General features: G+C 36.1%; 1 long non-coding RNA gene across 1 annotated transcript; it reads left to right on the forward strand.

Moving 5' to 3' along the window:
* Nucleotides 1-680: 680 nt before the first annotated feature.
* On the forward strand, nucleotides 681-11,257 carry LOC148783136 (uncharacterized). The gene is made up of 2 exons (XR_016050453.1): nucleotides 681-1,890; nucleotides 5,571-11,257. It is a non-coding gene; the product is annotated as an uncharacterized LOC148783136 (long non-coding RNA).
* Nucleotides 11,258-16,066: the final 4,809 nt, after the last annotated feature.

The raw sequence follows: 16,066 nt of genomic DNA on the forward strand, positions 1-16,066 counted from the left end.
ACCTCAATAAAAATAATTTCTTAATTGCACCCTTTAAACACTTGAAAAAAATAATGTTTCAAAATTGAATATAAACCGTCTTAAGTTTTAGAGGTGTGAGATCTAAGTTATAGAAAACTCAAATTTCAACTTTTTTTTTTTTTTTTTTTTGAGAATAATTATCTAGTGCTTTAAATTGGTTAGTAAGACTTAAAAAACCCTCCCAATCAGGTCAACTGGCTGAGGGAGTAAAAGTAAACTATGCTCCCCAAGAAGTATAATATAATATCATTACCTGCAGGGGAGATGTGTTATAATCTTTCATTCACATTCCTCTTGCTAAATATATGCCACCTATTGTTAGTAGTAAATGATTTAAAAAACAGCGGGTTAGCATGGAATTATCGGTTTGACTCGAAAATCGGTCGTCCCGTTTCGATTCTTTGTATATATTGGAGAACGATGGATTCTAGAAGGGAACCAACGGTTATACACAATAAAACGGCGATTCTCTACAGTAAAATGGTGTTCACTGTCGATTCACCAACCCAAATCAGTTTTTAGCCGGTTCACTATTTTTTTCACATGTTATTTCATGGGTTTATTTATTTTTTGTATAGTAAAATGGCAATCCCGATCACCCATTCACCGATCTAGATCAGTTTTGAGATGTCCGATCAGGGTCACTTATCTGTATTTTAGATCCCTCGTTAAAAGAGAAAAAAAAAAAAGAAAAAGCAAAGCAGTGGAGCCGAGAGAGGATGCAGCTTTAGAGAGAAGCCAAGCCGGTCATAATTGTAGAGGGAATCACAAAGTCCAATCTCTAGAGTGGTGCAAGTATATGATTATAGGACCAGGCCCCTCTCTCTCTCAATACTGAACACGAGTTTCATCCTTTCTAGGCAATAATAACGTTAGCCCCACCTCTCTCGCACACAGATGAGTACCCATTTGTGCTGCCTATTTCTCGTGCTCCTCTCCCTCTTCTCTCTTTTGAGGAGCGTGGTGGATTATCAGAACCCACTTATGCTCTCTCTCTCTGATACAAGCAAGAAAGGGAGGGTAGTGCATGGGACAATCGATTGCAAGAGGGCCTGAGCTTTGCGGCGTTAAAGAATCTGCACGCCTCCTGACATTCCCCATCACCACCCACTTACTTTCCCTCCGTTTCCCCTTTTCTCTCTCTAAACCTAACCATCACCCATTCCTCTCTCTCTAACCCACTCAGTCTCCGTTGAGACCATCTTCAAAAACCCCAAATTCATCAAGCCTCGGTATAGGAAACTGGGGATTTTGTTTGTGGGAGTATCTCAATCAAAGAAAAATGGGGGTTTCAGTTTTGCGCCATTTTTCATATTTTTCATGGACCCATACTAAATTTTAGTACTTTCTCTCTCTAAACCATTCTATATTTGTTCCTTAGGGGATTGTTTTTTTCATTTCATTCCTACCTATGGCATGGTTTTTTCATTTTCTTTCTCTAAACTATATTGGTTCCTCCATTTGACTCCTACTTTCTCTCTCTAAACCACTGTATATTGGCTCCATGTTTTAGGGGATTATATCTTATTCTGGTTCCAACCGAAAGAAGTAATCCCCTAAATTGGTTTATAACTTCTTCATTTCATTCTTATTTTATAGCATAATTGTTCAATTTGTTCTATACTGTAGGGAATTATTTCTTGGTATCGATCCCGACTTATGTTTCGAATAAGGCTTGGATGATGATGATCAATCCCAGCTTGAAGATGAGGAGAGGTGTAAAATTAACAGGAGGTATTGATGCGCCTCAATTCGAAGACATGGTTAAAGGCAGTGCGTAGCCATGCGATCGGATTGAGCCGCGTCAATATCTCCTTCTACCGAACAACAACTCATCTCACCTCACTAGGGCTTGCAACTAATTTTCAGGTATCCATTTTTTGTCCATGAAATCCTTCTCTTTGGTTAACAATACTTTTTTTATTGAATTTCTTTTTTTCATGAAATATTGGGCTTCATGATTCAATTCATCATCATAAATATTGTAAAGTTTTACATTGTCTATCTACCTAAACGCAATGCACCACCTCTGCCCGGGCTTAGACGGGTTATGGGATGGGGTTTACTGTTTTTGATTAATTCATGAGAAGTTTATCATATAATAAATCAGATTGCACTTCAACTATCCATAGATTGTATTTGAGCTCCATGCACACTGCACAGCTCATGATGATCATGGATTGTTCTTCATTTTGTTAACTAGTAGTTATGCATTTCTTAGAGAAGCCCCTGTAGATATGAGGTTAGAAGAGCTTTTAACAAAGTAGAAGAACTGCTCTACCTAGAGAGAGAGAGAGAGGAAGAGACTACAAAACCAATAATGTAATGGGGCGGGTACGTAAAGAATACACCAATTTCCTTGAAATGTAACTCAAATGTTTATTTTATTGTATTTTATTTTTGTTTGTATTGTAACGTAACAACAGATTTAATGATGCAAATTTATGCACTACTCTTTATCACGATATTATTTAAGGTGTTTGGTGTAAATATTTGGTTGCCAGTAATCTGTTAGGGAGTAGCTGCACCCGCTGGTTTTATTATAATGGACCACAGAGGCCCATACTGTTCGAGCATTAAATTCGTATCAGAGAGCAGGTAGGCACCTTGTGACCTAAGACCAGCAAATGGGCTGGATGCCTGTACTGATACCTCATGTATAGACTTTAAGTAACTGCCACCGCCAAAAAATAAATTCATACACTGAATTTGAACTGCATTATCAGGCTCTTTTAATACGATTTTAAAGGTAAAGAGACAAAGACGACCAGCTTTTATAACAGAATAAAATTTTTAAATAGAAATATAGGGGGAGTATATATATATATATATATAATATCTTAAAAATGCGGTAAAAATGAATAGTATTTTGCCACCCAACGGACTTGCTATGGCCGTGGCGGTTTATTGAATAGACCCACGATGGACGCCGCAATGTCACTCATACTTCCACGTGAATTTTTTACTGTTACGAACATAGTATGCCCGTAATAGTATATGGCGGTCGTTTTATCCACCCCATCCGATTTTCTCGGACGTTGATGAGCCTATAGGCGTAATGAGAGAGAGAAACGGGGTAAATCTCAAAAAAAAATCGAATAGAGGGTGTTAGATAGAGAGAGATTAGTTTCTACTAATCGATCGTGAAGATGATTTAAATTTAAGGGAAACCTAAGGCAAGTTGAGAAATCTATGAACAATTGAGTCTCCTAAAAAGACAGTAAGGCATGCGTGTGAAAAAGAGGAATAGAGTGATGGAGTTTTTTTATGTATATATTTAATCATGAAAACCTTATCTCTCTCGAGGATTTGGGTTCATTGTTGGGTAGAGAAAGAAGACGTCACAATGGCATCAGCAAGCAAGTGGGATTTTGTTTTCATGTATTCTAACTTCTAATAAGTTGTTGGGGGGTTCTTATCCTACCCCAATCGCTCGTACCTGTCGTGCCCGCCTACGTCTTAGGGTTTTTACGTGGGTTTTAAATTAGGTTGTGGTTTGTATAAGGCTGAGGCCATGAAACAACGAAAGTAAGGTGCATTTTTAAATAGTGTCCAAAGATATTGCTTTAGTATAAAAAATCTTTATGATGGCTTCAAAATTTATTTTCATTTCTAACTATGAAGTTTAAAGATTCAAAAATAGTATAGATCAAGCAAATTTATAAACACTTGAAAAGTTTAAAAATTGATGAACTAGATATTGCATTACAAGATGCACTCTTTCTAAGATTTGAATCCCGTTTTTCTTTGCATTCATATATCTCAAAGTCAAGACGATCAGATTTGAGGATTTTTTAGCATCGAAACAACTTCTTCTAGTAAGTTTTTGAGGTGCACCTTAGTTTGATATATATATATATATATATATATATATATATATATATATATATATATATATATATATATATAGTGTTGATATTAGCCCACTAGCTCATATGAACATATGAGTTCATATGAGCCCAACGGCTCAGATTGAATCTGGGTCACAGTCACAGCCTCATTTCGTATTTAAATTTTAATTTTTTTCTACAAATCTAAATAACTTGAAATTTTAGGCGTGTATTTTTCAAAAATATGAGAATTTAATAAAAATATCAAAAAAAATAATTTGCAAGAAATAAATTGATCAAAATGCCCCAAATGTTTTTGGGGCATTTTGGTCAATTTATTTATTGCAAATTATTTTTATTAGGTGCGCTTTAATGAGAAGAATGAAAACCTAAAATTTTAAGTTATTTTAATTTTATAAAAAAATTAAAATTCAAACACGAAATGAGGTCATGACCGTTAGATCGGCCCATATTCAATCTGGACCGTTCGGCTCATATGTTCATATGAGCTAATAAGCTAATCTTAGTAATTTTCTATATATATATATATATATATATATATATATAGATATGGGTGTAGTTTCTATAAGGTTCTTCTTCTTCTTCTTCTTATGATAATCACACGGCGTGTACATATGATAACCGTATGAAAAGTAAATATCATTGAGGGTGGTGCATGTACATATACGACAGATAACCTCCAGGCACCAATTGTTATGAGTGAGAACAATCTGTTGGACATAGACTTGTCTCAGGGAACCTGTAGTCCATAGACTAGGATTATGTTTCCATCACCTATTAGTTACCTTTGGTAGTCTAATCATGAATTCCTGTGATGGACTATGGGTTATGGGAACTATTGGGCCGGTTTGAGAAAGTGAGTGTAGGACGTAGCCATTAATAAAGATGAATTGCTTTAGTATATTCACATATTCCTTAATGAAGTTGGATTTGATTCCCATCAAATTAATTTTAAAATAACTAATTTTGTCATAAATGATTTTAAGAATATTAATATGAATTTTTAAATCCTCCAGATATTTTATTTTATCATAATTAATTTTTAAAATTAGCTAAAATTGAATTTTTGGGTATTTAAATATCCAGAGAAAAAAATTAAATATTCAATGTTTTCTAAAAATCAATTTAGTTGTTTTAGAATTTAATTTAGATTATGGGGGCCCAATATCTAATGGGCCTCACCATATTTGGCCTACTTATGTGGGGCATGAGGCCCACTAGTGCCATTCATAAGTGGAGTGCCCCACTCCTTCTCATTCCTTGTATGGTCACTTAGTGATTTGAAAATCAAAAAGGAATGTTATGTGAAACAAGGATGGTTGTTTTCAAAATAGGAAGGGGTAGAAGATTGATTGAAAATAAAAAAGAAACATGCAACATATTTTCTTTACACTAAATCTTTGATGGGATTAGGTTAACACAACTAAGAGATAAGGTTCTAGCACGTTCTATTAAATCATGATGGTTGATTTATGGATTGTATAACTAAGATCTATCATCTCATAAGTCACCTTTGACAATGATCTAGATGGAATCTCATAAAGATGGCCAAACACTAAAAAACCATAAAATTTGACATATGGGGGTCTTCTCAATAACTCTTAGACTTGAGATCAATTTCTCTCTCTCTCTCTCCCCCTCCCCTTAAAGGCAACACACCACCCTCTCTCTCTATATAATCTTCTCTCTCTCTCATAGAATCAAAGAAAGAAAAAGTGGAGCTCGCCCCATATAGTGTGAGAAGAAGAGGCCCCATCTTATATGCATGATATCTGGTAACAAAGTAGGGATATAACCTTACTTCCTATTTGTTGAGATTCAAGAAAGATCTAGATCTCGTACACCATCTGTGGAGGAGATCCAATGGAGTGTACGAAGTTCTTGGGAGAAATCTGAGACAAGGTATTGGGTAATTCTAAAGGCTCCATGTTTCTTGATTCTTTATGCAATTTTTTTTTTTTGTTTTTTATTGTAAAGAACTATAATGGCTTGCAAGAGAAGATGTTGGATTGTATTATAGTTCATTTCTATAAATTAAAGTTGTATTTTTGGATAGATGTAAGTGATCTAGCCGGTGTTGCAAAAGAAAGAATAAAAAATTTTAAACTATACATATTGTGCGAGATCATCTTTCATTGGTATCAGAGCTAGTTCGTTTGCTTCAGTATTTTTTTGTATTTTTCTGTTTTCTTATGAGTTTTTAATCAGAAACTTGAGAGCCAATGACTTTGTGGTCAAGTGATACACCTTCGGAATAACCATTGGCATGTTTCCAACATCAAGAGGCACTATGCTGACTGGAGTTTTTGTGCTTCTTTGACGCACTGACATGAACCACATGATGAGGTACTTTTTGTGGGCATACCCTAGTGATATTTTGTTTTATTTAGATTAGTATTTCCTTGCAAAATTTCTGTGGAAGATCATATGAGGATTAAGCGTTATGGACTCATTATCGAGGGGTGTTAGTTCTAATCCCACAAAATCCCGGAACTATATATTAAGATTCGTGAATTTTTCCACCAAGTGAATATTTTTATTTTAATATCTAACTATAAGTCACCCAAATTGAGTCTACTTGCAAACAAAAAATATTTCATGGAGAAAACACCCCTGGGTTGGAAGATCTGATTATTTTATTGAAGGATGCTTAAAAGTTGTTTTCTGCAATGAAGATTGTTTCTATGATGTAAATCCCATGATTTTATATCCCTTTGTAACATAATGTTTTGAGGCCCACAATGAGTTGTTATATTGCTATTTTTATTTTAAAAAAAAATATTTGAGAGAGAAAATTGATGGGCATTAAGAGAAATATTATTTTATTAGAGAAATATTATTTTATTAGAGAGAAGTCATCCTAAATTTCTATAGTCTGATCCTTTTTATTGTTACATGAATGTCATTTATTTATTTCCTTGCTGAAAAACAATAATTTTGTTTTACACCTTGATGATGATTTGTGGTTTTGAGTCTAGTTTTAACCGAAAAGGCTTGAGGAAGAAAACCTCTTTGGATTGAGAGAAACATTTATTTTATTGAGGGATGTTCATTCGGCAATCAGAATGAATTGTGTTGTGATGTGAGTGTCACTAGTTCATAGGCTCACTAAATGGTATGAATTGGGGCTTGTATTGAGTATTATTTTAGATTTATGTGTCAATTTTTCAGACTCTGAAAGTTGGAGAGAGAATCTGTTTGAGTTGAGATAAATTACTTTTTTATCAGACAATGCTCACTTTCTTTTCTATAGCAAATCCAAAGGTGTGACATGTGAAGTCACTTATTGTATTCTCATTGATCGGAAAGATTGAAGGCTCACTCTGAGTCCTATTTCTGCGTTATGTGTTTACTTTATTATAATAAATTTTCAGAGGGAGGTCATGAAAGATTGAGGAATTATGAAGCGACATGTGAGGGGTATTCAGCCGTAAACTGTAGAAATTTAAAGTGAAGAATTACGTGATGTACTTGTAAAAGGTATATTGGTTTCTATCCATTTTTTGCAATGAAAGGATCTGTAGAGACAGACGTGGCAATCTAGAAACCTTAAGATCAGTGGGAAAATCCAATTTATGACCTTTACAGTGATAGCATGGAGAAGAGTATTTCTTCATTGTATGTGTAGGGGAGAATCCAATGGCCAAAGAATTGAATACTTACCTGATACGTGCAAATGATGACCAAGTGATTCTCCATCAGTTATGTGATCTTCCAAGATCATAAACATTCATCCGCAAGTACATGCAATGATCGAGAAAGCTCCAGTACCACATTATACGGTTTGAGGTATGAAAATCTATCCCTCGTTACATGGTTAGGTCATATGGGGAAAGAGGATTCAATAACTTATAGTCATTTTGAGTCTAGCTTGACCTTTATTCTTCTTTGATTATATCTTGGCAGAGTAAGAATACTAGTTGATAGGCGCTACAATTTTGAAAGAGCCGGTTTTGGTAACCTTTAATACATGTGCCTTCTTATTCTTGTGCTAGCCACTTAAGGTAGTAAACACAAAGGATTTTATTTTGGTGTTTTGATCAAGGTCAATGGCCTAAGTAACATATATAAGAGATGGGTATGGCTCATTAAAAAATGTGTACCACTTATAGAGTATTGCACCCATACCTATATGCTGCGATTAGACCATTTTGTTTTTTACGTTTGTCCTCCTGGTAATGTCCAGTGATATGATATGTTGCATGAGATAAGGATCTCATCTTAAGATGTCCCAATTGCCAAGAAAATATGTGTTTTGGACATTTGTCAGGTTTTCTTAACCATCTTTTAGCCGTGCTTTTGGTTTCGATAAAATCATACATGGATTTTATGACTCCTTTTGTAGCTATAAAATGACTTGGTAAACAATTAAAGGTGAATGCAGTAAAATAATTTCAAAGACAAAGTGTGTGTCTTGAAATCGAATTAGACCTTTTGTGTTGAAAAATCTAGGTCTATGGATATGGTTTTAAGCAAACCCCATAGTCTTACAAGCTCCACCAAAGTTTTTTTTTATGAATATCATACTAAATTATCATACTATTTTCCAACTGTTGCTTGTGAAAATATACCAAGTCAAGAGTTTTGATAAGCAAAAGAAAAACATTCAGTCTTGAAATATTTTATAAAAATAGGAGAAACAGTCATTTATCTTTGCACTGGATTTAAATACCCATACGTCTTGACTCATTTTTTTAAATACTGATTTTGTGACCTGATAGTTAGTTTATTAGAATCACCGATTATCTAAGACCGTGAACTACACGGAATCTCTTAGGATGCTTATCTTGTTAGGCTTCCGTGACACATATTGTGTGGATAAGATCATTTGGTTTGTATAGATTTATAGCCATGACACTAGTGTGGTTGAACCTTATAGTTAAAAAAAGGATTGCATATTGTGAGACTGCGGACATTGAGTTATTTTAGCATGAGACTTGTTGTACTACATCATGGCATAGGCATGAGCATGTTGAGAGAGTATGTGTTCTATGTAATTTGTTTGAGTGGGAGTTGCTACAGTCCTACATTTGTTTTAATTACATCAATATTCAGATATACAAGTATTTTATTACAAACTGCCAAAGGGATCCAGATAACTTAACATTCCAGTAGGATTACCTACTTCTACTTAGCCGACCAGCTAGAACAACATACTGTAATATTGTCCACCATGGAACCCAGATATGTAGCACTAGTTGTTTGGCGACAAAAGGGAGTAGCATGATTGAAGAACTCCCTTGAGCTGCTGAGATACGACCCCATAGGATGAGGGTGCATGAAGACCGTCGGCGACAACGAGTCCATGATTCACGATGCTAAAATTAAGGATGTAACTATGGACTACGACCATGATCGAGACGAAATACGAGCCGCAGAAAGAGATCCCAAAGAGGCTATATTTATGAATCCTTAGTGAAAAAATTGATGGCGAAGGAGTTCGTCAGGTTTCGTAATGGGTATGAGAGAGAATAAGTCACAAAAGCTTGAAAGAGATATTATAATTGAGGGATGAGAATGTGAGGGAGTGATTGTAAGGCCTTCAAAGGCCATGTGGGAGATGTTTGAGTTATGTGGACATTTAAAAGCTTTTATGAGAGCATGTAAAACTATGACTATAGTTATATGATAACTACAATGGGAGTACAATCCAGAGACACTAAAGGATTATGGTCTAGAAGGCTCGAAGTTGGCAATCTTAGTATCATGGCTTAAACTAGGTTTGACGAGCTAGGCGGAGTTGAGTTCTAAAACCCTATGATACCTGGTCATATAGCACATCCGAGAAGGGTTACCCGGTCGAAGACATGCCCAGGGTAGCTAGCCAAGGGACTTTGTAACCTTTATGTATAGTTGGTAAGCCAGAAGGGATACTAGCCAAAATCTTCATCGTGACCATCACAAGTCATGTACATATGTTAGTCATATTGGGAGGTAGACACCATTGAGGGTGTTGCAAATACATCTGCGAGAGATGGACCCCATCAACCAATTGCGATGAGTGTGCTAAAGTTTGTGTGAGCTAGGCTTGTTCCTAAGGGGAACCTGCAGTCTATAGACGAAAATTGTGTTCTCATCACTTGTTGGCTAACTTTGGTACTTCAATCATGAATCATTTTGATGGATTGTAGGTCATAGAAACTATTGGGTCAGTTTAAGCATAGTCACTAGTAGAGATGGAGTGCCTCAGTACGTCATATTTTTTTTAACGATGTTGGATCCGATTCCCATCAAATTTCAAAATAAATCATTTTATGATAAATCATTTTTTTAAATATTAATATGAATTTTTAAAAGCCTATGGATACTTTATTTTATCATAATTAATTTTTAAAATTAGATAAAATTGAATTTTTCAAGTATTTAAATATCTAGAGAGAAAATTTTAAATAATCATTGTTTTTTAAAATCAATTTAATTATTAAAACTTAATTTAGATTGTGGGGGCTCAAGATTCAAGGCACCCACCACAAAGGCCCACTTAACGTGGCCCACTTGTTTCATCCATATGTGGGAAGCCCCATTGTTTCCTATTCATTGTATGGTATCGCTTGTGCATAAAGCCACATAGTGATTTGAAAATCAAAATGGAATGTTATATGAAACAAGGATGATTGTTTTCAAAATAGGAAGGTATAGAAAATTAATTAAAAACAAAAATAAAATATACAACATATTTTCGCTACAATAAATATTTTATGAGATTAGGTTAAGGAAGCCAAATGATAAAGTTCTAGCACATTCTATTAAATTATGACAGTTGATCTATGAATTGTACGACTAAAATCTCTCACCTCACAGGTCACCTTTGATCAATGGTCTAGATGGCATCTCATAAGGATGGCCAAAGCCTAAGAAACTCTAAGCCTAGCCTTGCTTCTATATAATATAACATATGAGGTTCATCTCAATAACCCTAAGACTTGAGCGCTCTCTCTCTCTCTCTCTCTCTCTCTCCTTACAGGAAGAATGCCACCCTCTCTCTCTCTATATTCTCTCTCTCACTCATAGAATCATAGAATCAAAGAAAGAAAAGGTTGGCAACACCCCTTGGTTTTGTGATACATAGAAGGGGCATGCTCCATATAGTGTGAGAAAAAGAGGCCTCATCTTGAATGCATGTCCTCAAGTACCAAGTAGGATTTGGCATTACATCATATTTGCTGAGATTCAAGAAAGACCTAGATCCCATACACCATTGGTGGAAGAGATTCGGTGTGGGGTGTACAAAGTCCTTGGGGGTAACTTGAGACAAAGTACTAGGTAATTCTATTGGCTCCATGTTTCATGATTCTTTGTGCATTTTATTTTTATTTTTTATTGCAATTAATTGTAATGGCTTGGAAGAGAAGATCCTAAATTGTATTAAGGTTTATTTTTGTAAACTAAAGTCGTATTTTTGGACACGTATAAGTGATCTAACTGATATTGCAAACAAAAGAATGAAAAAATTTAACCTATATATACTGTGCAAGATCACATCATCCTCTTTCATCGAGTTTTGCAATTTTTTTCATTGATCTAGTCTGTTTTTTATCAGATTTGGTATTTTGAACAAATTTTGGCGATTTTGAGAATATTTGTGGACTATGGATATGGTGTATTGGGATATTACAGTTCTTACAATCCATGGTTATAGGTTTTAGGGAATTTCTAGCAAAAACTTCCTTCAGGGGGACCAGGGGATGGGCTGATGTCGACAATTGCCCCTCTTTGGCATTCACCTAGAACAACGGATGAATAACAAATAAGTAGACACTAGTGACACAATTAAAGGAATAAAGGGCTTGAATGCCTAACACCCTAGGGAGTGGTGGGAAGCCATTGGGGGAGATCCGTAAAACATCAACACGAACTGTGTTGATTGTTGGGCAATTGTAATTTGTTGAGAGCTCTTTGACAAGCGAGGATGATCTGTGCGACTTCAATCAGAACCATTCTAGGACTGGGACAGTTATATGTTGTTGAGAGGTCACCGATAATCAGGTTGATGCGACCCATGGCAACTTATATACACCTTTAGCTTAAACCTTTATTTTGGGGTATTGGTTTCAATTGAATGGGAAATATATCGGTATTAGAAATGATGATGATAACAATGATTCTGAAAAACTGACCAATGGAAATATTTACCTTTCACCCTTAATTCTAGAGTCTTTTTGAGTTTTGTTCTAGATAACGTTCTAGGACTTGTGGCTTCTATTGAGAATATAAAATAGTTTTAGAATTTTTTGAAAATAGACAAGAGGTTTGAAAACAAAACCAGGTGTTAGGCATATATTTTTAATAAAGAAACCAAAGCATTTGAAATCACAAGACACATAATTTGACATTTTGAAAAAGAGAGACAATTTTGAAAACAGCAACATCGGCTCATGCTACCATGGAACATTTTTTGAATTTTCGTCAAAAAGGATTTTGAAAATTTTTGGAAGGAAAATACTTTTGAAAATACTGATCTTACAGTTTGGCCACTAATAACCCATTCAGAAGAGGCTTTTATGAGCTTGTCCCATACTTTGCTGGGCCTTTGGCACCATGAACCAACAAGTACGCTTTTGTCTTCAAATATTTGGCCCTTGTGTTGCAACCTAAACAGGGGTTCTTTAAGATATTAAACAAATCCGATGCCTTGTAGAACATGAGAAATTGCCCCTAAGTTCTAGGGATCTTAGACTTTCAGTTTCAACTCTCTTGCTCCCAATCCTTTGAAGTTCAGATGGATGGTATCCTTCATTGGGGGAATTCCATAACTGTCAAACTAATTCCCTTTGAAATTTTTGCTTTATGCACCAAGCAAAACCAAACTTGGTCTTATGGCATCGTTTATTCCTTGAGATATGAGACCTATTTTTCTTGATTTTGGGCGCCTTTCTTTCAATTTTTGTAAGCCTCTTGTTTGATTTTTTTCCCTTTTTATTCTTTTTCTTTTTTTTTTTGGTCCACTATGTAATTTATCTTTAATGAGTGGTTAAGGCTTTTGACTTGAAACTTTTCAGGCATAGTTTCCCTTATTCACTTTCTTGTTTGAAGATTGGGTTCCCTTTTAACTTGTTCCTTTCCTTATGAGTTGATAGTGCTTATACATTGTGACACTTTCTATTAAGACTGGGCTTAAGACTTCCCTTTGTCCTTTCGAGAACTTGATCATCTTTCCCTTTTCCAGGCAGTAGGTAGGTTCTCATCTAGTTCATCCTCAAATTTCATTTGGCATATGACATCTCCTTCTACAATGGATGTCAAATCCTCATTGATTTCTATTTCAACTACTTCACTTGGACCTTGAATTTTAGATTGGAATAACACTTAGTTTCCTGGTCTTTTTAATCTTTTGGTAGGATGGATAAATGCAGACACCCAATTTGAAATCAATGTTTTACCTGAATTCCTGAATCCAAGGTATAAAAAATGAACAATAAACTATGGAAAACAACCTTAGCATAACTTAATCCGTAAGGACCACACTAGTCCAATCCACCATAATCTTTAGTGATCTATAGTTAATCTAGTTATAGTCCTACCAAATGCTCCCAAATATTCCCTAAATCCCACAAATCCCAAACTTAGGAACCCAATTGCTCAGAAAAGGTAAGTTTTATAGTAAATCAGATGCAAAATATTATGTGGACTGTTAAACCGCATGATTTTGATAAAAAATGACAAGGAATATCATTAGAACTAAAATCTCGAGAAAATATGCCTAGAACTACCTTAAATAGCTGATTATGCCACAATGCAGCATAAGAATGAGAAATTTAGCGCAAAAAGGTGCGGCCCAGGCACGTGTCAGTTCGAGATATGAGTTTTTTTTCTGATTAATTGTTTCAAAATAAGGAGCATTGTGGTCTTTAGGGACCACCCTTCTTTGAAGCTTACTTTGGCACTCAACTTTTGTTTTCTAAGTGCCATGTTTTATGCTCTAAGTGACTTGTTGAAAACCCCCTTCCTTTACTTTCTTAACACCGCATTGAGGTGTAATGATTGAGCATCTCTCTCACTAGAAAAGAGAGGCCCTTACGGGCTTCGAAAAGTGAATCGGGGCTTCTTGTTTACAGGAAGCCTTATGGTGAACTCTCTCTCTCTCACATGTTAAGTGTTTGAGGTCTCTCTCTCCATAATCAAACTCCTCGCCCTCACGCATCTACTCTCCATTGGCAACCTAGCTGAGGAGGCACAGAAGGAAGAGAAGTTGATAGGATTTGAAGTAGATGTTTTATAATCTTACCCTCGTACGAGTTTAAGGTAACAAGTATTAATACATTTAATGCGCGGGATGATCATATATCTGCTTCTATTTCCCAATCGATGTTAAATTGATGATATTTTACTGATTGAAAGATTAATTTTTAGTGAGAAAGACGATATTCCCAATCAATGTTTTATTGTATTATACTGATTGGATGATAATTTTTTGTGAGATAATGAAGTATGGCACCTTAATCGATGCTTATATTATACTGATCAGATGATGATTTTTGTAGTAAGACAAATGTTTATTTCCAATTGATAATTTTTGTTTCATACCAATTGAAAAGACATATCAGTTTTTTAGACTGTAGTTTTATATGGATCTTCTGAGTGTGCAACTCAGGGACTCAAGAATTTACTTTCAATCTGGCTGTATTATGAGATTAGTCGGGACCCGTTTTCACCTTGGTATTTTATCGAGACAGGTGCATTTAACACTTCGAAGAAAGCGAGGTCCTCTAGTACCTCCAGATCCCCTCTTTTTATGTTTCTTGTTTGGGAGTCCATGTCCACCATGATGTTTGGAAAACCACGGTGAGACCCCCATAAATCTAACAACTTCAAAGTGCTAAATTGCAGTTTCTTTTTCTGGGGATGTCTATTGATGAGCCACTAAATTTAAGGACCAGGATAATGTGAGGTTAGATCCCCGGGTATTCTCTACGATGTTGCTTACCTCCGAATCCTGCTCTGATTCCTATAGGAATCTGACAGGTACTTGGAATGTTTTAGTTTCTAGATATAACCTCTGAAACATGCTTTTATTCGTACGGGAGTCCGACTTGTATTCATATGGTTCTGGTTTTTCCCTGACACTATCTCGAACAAGGGGAGGGGTGGTCAGATGCCTCGATCTCGCCTCCCTGGATCTAAGTGATCGGGTGACATGTGTCTTGGGTTCAGACGACTCGAGACTTGAGACTGCTCTCTCGGGAACCTTGTTCACAAAACAAGGGTAGGTGCCCAACTGGTGAGAGAGGAATTTTAAAACGTGAGGTGGGGACCAACCTCACCTGGGTCTGTGACTTACTCAGGTTGACTCGCGTGGGCGCCCTCTTATATCACGACGGAAAGCCCCGCAACTTCTTCAGCTGGTTCAAAATCGCCTCCCTTGACCTGCAATCTCCTTGTTTTCTTCACAACACTAACATGGTTACTTTGCAAGACAAGTGGACCGAAGGACCCACCCTTGTCTTAGGACGATGCACATTCATATGGCGGAGAAGATGAGAAGTCAGGATGATGAAAAAGAGGGTGCGAATAAGGGGAGAAAAGAGAAGAGGACTTGACAAGGAGACAATCCTAGCCTGATAGCTGGACCAGGATAGTGACTAACTCGGAGTGGTAGCAAGATGGGCACGGTAACTCAAACCGGCGCGACAACAAATCTTGCGAGAATGTTCGTATCGTTAAGAAGAACATTTTGATATGTGGTACGCCCCATGATGATGCCCGCGCAAGGAGGAAAACTAGAAATAAGTTGCTGATCCGTGAAGAAAGTTGCAGAAAATTCAGCAGCAGCACGTCTCACTTTGGTGGTCAAATCACAACACTCGAGTACCCGATCGACACGAAACCAATTGCATTATGTGTGTAAGGTCCGAATCTATTTCTGATCCGAACCCCGCATACGATGAACGGTTGGATTTCACATACAAAAGTGTCAAAGTTGCTATAAATTTAAACCGTCGGATTTCAAGATTCTGGCCAAAAACCCAAGACGACGAAATCTTCATCCGGACATAAAAGCGAGTTAATTTGGTTGCAATCTGATCATGACGATATGCTCGGTGTGATTTAGCGAAGAAACTGAAGAAAAAATAAAAAAACAAACACATTATCGATCCAAAGTTTTCAAGATTCAAGCAAATTTCAAGTCTCATGATCAAGGCTTGAAAACATGATTCATGGCTCGAAGTTGGTATCAAATAGATCGTCATACTGAG

This window comes from Amborella trichopoda, chromosome 2 (assembly GCF_054954075.1).
Source record: "Amborella trichopoda isolate Santa Cruz 75 chromosome 2, AtrichopodaSantaCruz75HAP2 v2.0, whole genome shotgun sequence".
In the NCBI taxonomy this organism is placed as follows: domain Eukaryota; kingdom Viridiplantae; phylum Streptophyta; class Magnoliopsida; order Amborellales; family Amborellaceae; genus Amborella; species Amborella trichopoda.